This window comes from Anastrepha ludens, chromosome 2 (assembly GCF_028408465.1).
Source record: "Anastrepha ludens isolate Willacy chromosome 2, idAnaLude1.1, whole genome shotgun sequence".
NCBI classification, from domain to species: domain Eukaryota; kingdom Metazoa; phylum Arthropoda; class Insecta; order Diptera; family Tephritidae; genus Anastrepha; species Anastrepha ludens.
Genome location: NC_071498.1, coordinates 175411451 through 175417769, shown reverse-complemented (window position 1 = coordinate 175417769; position 6319 = coordinate 175411451).

Here is a 6319-nt window from a genome sequence, read left to right as displayed (position 1 = left end):
ATCACATTTTTAGTTGCTTTGCATTTATTTTTTAAACAAATCATCGTAGTACAACTAAGCTATTATAATTAGTTAAACAGTGACGGTCATATATATAATAACACTTGAAAAATTCATATTTTCTGATGTAATTCTTACATTTCTCAAACGGGATCACATTATTACAATTAAGTTAGGAAAATTTGTTATACAGTGGCGGTCATATATATATCAACACTAGAAAAAGGCACATTTTCTGTTGTTTTTCTATTATTTCTCAAACGAAAATGTAATAAAATTGTGTAATTGTGTTACATCCCTTTATACAGTGCCCGACAAAAAAACGTTAACACCTGAAAGAAATCACATTTTCTGATATATTTTATTATTAATTTTTAACTAAGCTATAAAATTAATTAACAACTAAGTTATAGAAGGATGTTATACAGTGACGGTCATATATGTATATATTAACATTTGAAAAATTCATATTTTCTGATGTTATTCTTATATTTCTCAAACGAGATCACATTATTACAATTAAGTTAGGAAAAGCTGTTATACAGTGGCGATCATATATATATCAACACTTGAAAAAGGTACATTTTCTGATGTTTTTCTATTATTTCTCAAACGAAAACGTAATAAAATTGTGTAATTGTGTTATATCGCTTTATACAGTGCCCGTCATAAAAATGTTAACACTTGAAAGAAATTAAATACATTTTCTGATATATTTTTTGTGACTTCTCAAACGATGATATTTTTTTGATGGAAAACAGCGAAAATATTATATATGATTGCTATTGAAGACAGGTAAAAATTTTCTCAATCCAGCTGAAATTTTTTTTAATGATCCTGTTTCTAGAAAAAACTTCTCAAAAAGTTTTTTATTTCGAATTATCATTCCTTATCATTTCTTATTAAAATGGTTGCTACTTAAGTTTGAAGATAAATATTTACAATTGAAAACGGCTTCATTGCCTTTCAAAATATTTTGCTAAATGGCCAATATACTTTTGCTTGCGTTTGAACCAATTTTCGAATCACTTCGATTGATGCAACTCCAAATACATAACTAGACCTCATTAACCACTTCTTCAGGCGTTTAAACATGTTGATCACACATTTTATTTTCATACTACGCTAATAAATAGAATTCGGAAAGATTCGGTGTCAAACAAGGATTATGCGGGTGCTGATCCATCCATTCGTTGGTTTTACTGCTGCAATATTCATCTGTTTGATGCCAATATTTAAGGGCTTGCAGAGTCGTGATGGAGACAGACCCAACTTCTGTGATTGATTTCCAATATTTTTTCAAACATTTATGGCAAATAAATAGTAGTGGATTGTTCGGGATTGACCATTGCATATTGTATCAATGGCTCGTTGGCAACACGTCGAATCACAACGATGAAACAGGTGATCATTTGCTTGAAAGTGCTTGGATGTGCTTGGTGTTGCGGTATTTGGCTCGCGTTGAAACACCCATTTTTTTAGTTTCGAGTTCATATGCACTGATCTATGTTGCCTTTTACAGCCTTAAAGTCATATTTTAATACACCGTAATTGAAGCTTGTCAACATTTTATTGCAGCAGTCGTCATCCTTGCAACAATGAGCCTCCTTTGATTACTTATAAAATTATGCGGCATTCAAGACGAACAAATCTTTTTGACGCCCAAATCTTAATGCAATATTTTATGCACGTGAACAGAACAAGCACGCAATCCATACAAGCTTTGGACTTCTACGTTATTACCGGCATTTTTACTATATACCGAAGTCTCTAGTTACGGTTCGTTTCTATTCTGGTTCCTAGTCAGCCTATCATAAAAATGACCACGTCTGCTAAATTCTCGTTTTCTTGCAAAGAACAACAGATATTTTGTTGATATTATTTTTGTTTAGCAAATAAATAAAAAAAAAATACTAAAACACTCACCATTTTGCAGCAATAAAATGGTATAGAATCATCTTGAAAAATCCAGGTATTTGCTCGTGCACCTACTTTTTTTGATGGAATTAGATATGGACCATCTCATCCTACTTCAATTTGCCTATGATATTTCTGAGTTAGATGGTCCTCCAAAATACAATATTTTTGTAAGCAGTCTGGTTATAGATAAATTATCTAAGAATTATTTGGTTGCTTCACCTGATTTACGGTTCTTCCTCCATAATTTTTCGAAAAGTTTGCATCCTATTTACGAATTCCTACCAAATCCCACCAAATTAAATGTGAATTCATAGAATATCATTGACTTTCTGAAGTCATATGCCATCCAAGTTTTATATGTTTTCGTCCACATCAAACGCTTTTTGTGCACTTTTTTGTCAAAAGAGGTTTTATGATAGACCTTCGAACAAATAAGAAAGCCTTCTGAAGTCATCGATAAAGAAGTTATATTCTTTACCTAAACCTTCTTCCATATAATCTTTTTTAATATCTTTCACGGTTTGAAATCCCTCTCGCAAACATATTGGCCCATAATAATTTTGAGGCTAAATTTAAAATTTTCCTCAAAGTCAGGTCAATACTAATGTTGAAGGTTATTCAGCATCAATTTAAATAAATGAATAAATATTTTCAGATATTCAGATTTTGGTCTGCCAATCATTTTTCTATCCTCGACAGAACCAGTTCTTTGAAATTTTTTCACCAACCTTTGAACTGTCAACTCATTCAGATTTCTATAAAAAAAAATCACGAGTTTCGCGATATGTTGTTCTTAAGGAACGACTATTTTCATAATAAGTTTCAAATATTTTAATGCGTTTAAATTATTTTGTTGAATTATTCACTACTGGTGGCAGTGGAGGTAAAATGAGTTTTAAGTTAAACTGGGACTAAATAGAGTTATTCGTATATAATATAATAAAAAAACTATGGAAGCGGTAGGAAGAAATATGTAAAAATAGGTAAGAAAAATATGGGTAGTTTATTATATATTATAATTACATATTCATTTATTTATTTATTTTTTTTTTATTTATTTATTTACTTATTTATTTATCTGATATAAGAAGTATAAATAAATGTATAAACATTTTTTGTTGAGGAAACTGGCTGCTAAGCTCTTCGCTTAGTCCGTTTACTTTTTGCCAGCCGATTTTTATTTACATATTTGTAGAAAAAAATAGTACAAACTAATTATTTGAGTACTTTCTTTCCCTACGTCTTAGAAAATAGACTACCAAAATGTGAATGTAAGCTAATAACTATGCACAGAGCGCTCCAATTTTCGCAGGGCTTCTGGTATTTTGAAGCTAATTACTCCTGACGGGCTTTTTTCAGCATAAACTGCATAAATTTACAAAAAAAAAAGAGTCCATGAATTGCATTGTGTTAAGATTTCATCAATTTAGTTTTCTAAATGGATATGGAACAGCGCTCGATCAAAAAGCTTGTTAAGATTTAACAGAGAAACTATAAGAAACATGATTGGGGTAATAACTGGTCATTGCCTGATAGGCAGCCACGCTAGAAGGTTAGGACTCCCGTACTTCGATTTCTGTAGAAGCTGTCTCAATACAGAAGAAGTGTGAAAGCTTAGCGACAAGGAGGCTCCGCACTCTTGATACGGCGTTTTGAGTTGATGTAGCGGACATAGCGCATGTGAAACTAACGAAGCTTTGCTCGTTTATTAAAGTTAGCGAATGGTTTGAAAAGAAACCCAAAGGGTAAGGATAAGTTCCAGTGGTTTCACAATGGACCTACGAAAGGTCTACTAAGCGTGTCCACTCTACCCACCTACCTACCTAGTTTTCTAACTGCAACATACCACAAATTACTCAATCGATGCGAGTATAAATCTTTTGCTATAAAACTTTCAAGTGATTACTATCGACTTGCAGACTGTGCAGATTTTGTTATCAGATTTTTCAATTAATTTCTATTGCTATTCACATTTTAATAACAAACGGAACATTTTTTTTTCAAAAAATTGCGACTTTTTGGTCAGACTTTACTAAGCGGCATTAGGCAAAGGAAAGCTGAAATATGATATACAGTGTAGCCTCTCATAGCGAATACCTCTCCTAAGCGAGCACCTCCCATGAGCGGACACTTTTTTCAGTAGATACACAAATCATTAGGATAGTTTTTTTAATTTTTTTCTCTTGAGCAGACAATCCTCCAATAACACCTTAACCCTCCCATAACATATATAATTATAAATATAATCTTTTTTACACTCTTCTCATAAACGGACAATTCTTTCTATCCCTTAGGTGTCCGCTTGAGAGATATGTTATAATGCAGCTTTTTTCGTATATGTGGTACTCTGTCTTAACGACAGAGTAGCGCATACCGAGTATTTGCTAGTTTGCTATAAACGAGGCTAGTTTGAATCAGAGTTCCGTTGTTAGTACTGGGATTGCCAACATTAAAAATTTCTATTAAATAACGAGTTGTAGCTTTATCGAGTTGTTGCAATGTCTGGCATAAAAATCCCTGTCTTCCATTTGAAAATGTTCTTAGCGCTTCAACTATATTTTTTTGTTCCTCTGATGGCGAATGTATCCTCTAAAATGGCAAAAGGCTTGTAATATTATTTCATGGACATTTTTTATATTTTTTAATTGTAATACAACTAAAATTTAAACTAAAAATTCAAAAATTTAAATTGAAAACTAAAGCCGTTCCATTCGTACTGTCGTCCTATGCTTCTAGCTCCAACTTCATGTCGGCTGTGCAACATATTTTCTTTTGTCCAGCTTTTTGAATGTACAAAACGTTGTTATTAGTCTAGCGCCACCACCTTAAATGGATGCGCCTTGCTAAAACCTGCTTTTGATATCTCTAGAACTGCTGGGTAATATTTTTACTTCTCTTCTTCTGATGAAAATTTCAAAATTTACTCTTTGTAAACAAATTTACTCTGCTGCTGCTATTCCGCAATCTCAAATATTTGAAATCAATTCATCAAATGTGAACCTGAAGATCATTCTATACCTTTCCAAAAATGCATCGATAGCTCTTCAATCGCTTTTAGACTTACTGTTTATATTTCTATGTACGACACTGTACGTATAAATATAAATTCCTGTTTTTTTATAGCTGCTTAGAATCATAAAACGCAATAATAAAACATTTTACCATACAAATTGAAAAACGAAATGAAAAGAAAGAGGCTGGCTTGTATTCAGAAGCTGAATATATTGAAACTCTGTTGTTTACTTCAACCAATCTTTTTTATGAAGCGCCACTCTACTGCGGCGGAATGTGATTACAAATACTCCTGCTCTGTCATCAAATGCGGAAGCCAATGACAGTCATAAAATATGAAAAAATCTTAATAATGCTTTATTTATTTTATAAGCGATTCATAATTTTCTTCTTACTATTCTGATCTGAGGTGGCATTTTAAGTGGCAACAATAAACTGGCATGCGATGGGGTTCTATTATGTGTAAGTACAAAAGAGTTTACGCTGTATTTAGCATAGTAAGTGCACTTGAGCAGTACTAAGAACTCTCTCTAGTTTAGTGGTGTTGGTGTTCTTCTGAAGAACTACTCACCAAACTAGGCAACCATATGTTAAAATTGACAGAACCACTAAGTTGTACATCCAGAGTACGACACGTGGTTTGAGAGCCCATTTTTTGCCGAGCATAGATTTACAGGCGTAGAAGTCTATACTGGCCTTCTTAACCCGATTTTCTATGTACAGCTTCCAGTGGAGCTTGGGGTCAAGTACTACACTAAAATACCTTACTTCCGATGAGAGTGTAAGACACTGGTTGCTTAAACGGTGGAGGCTTGTATTTTCTGGTGAATAGCATCAACTCCGTTTTGTCAGAGTTGACTCTGAGACCGCAACTGGCAGCCCAACTACAAAGTGTAGCCAGTGCACCTTCAAAATTTCAGCCATGACTGATTGGAAGGGTCCTGAGACCATTAGAATCAAGTCATCGGCATATGCTACCACCTTTACCCCACCTCTGTTTAAGCGAGTTAAAGCTTCGTCAATAGCTACTAGCCAAAGGAGAGGCGAGAGGACGCCACCCTGCGGTGTATCCCTATGCACGGACCTAGCGATTCTACTCCCTTCTGCCACAGCATTTACTTCCCTACCACCAAGCAGGGATGAAATCCAGTGGTAGATAGGTCTTTCTTATCTCATCTTACAGATGCTAAGACACGAATTTTCGTATACTTCATACTACAAAATAATCCATGATTCCATGTTTATTAAATACCTGAATTCAAGAAGTAAAACCAGCTGGGCTGGCATTTCGCAATGAAACTGAGAACTTCTAGGGCTTGAGCAACAGCAAAAGGGATGATTATGTGCGCATAACAAAAAATTGTTGCTATTGAAGGATTACAATAGA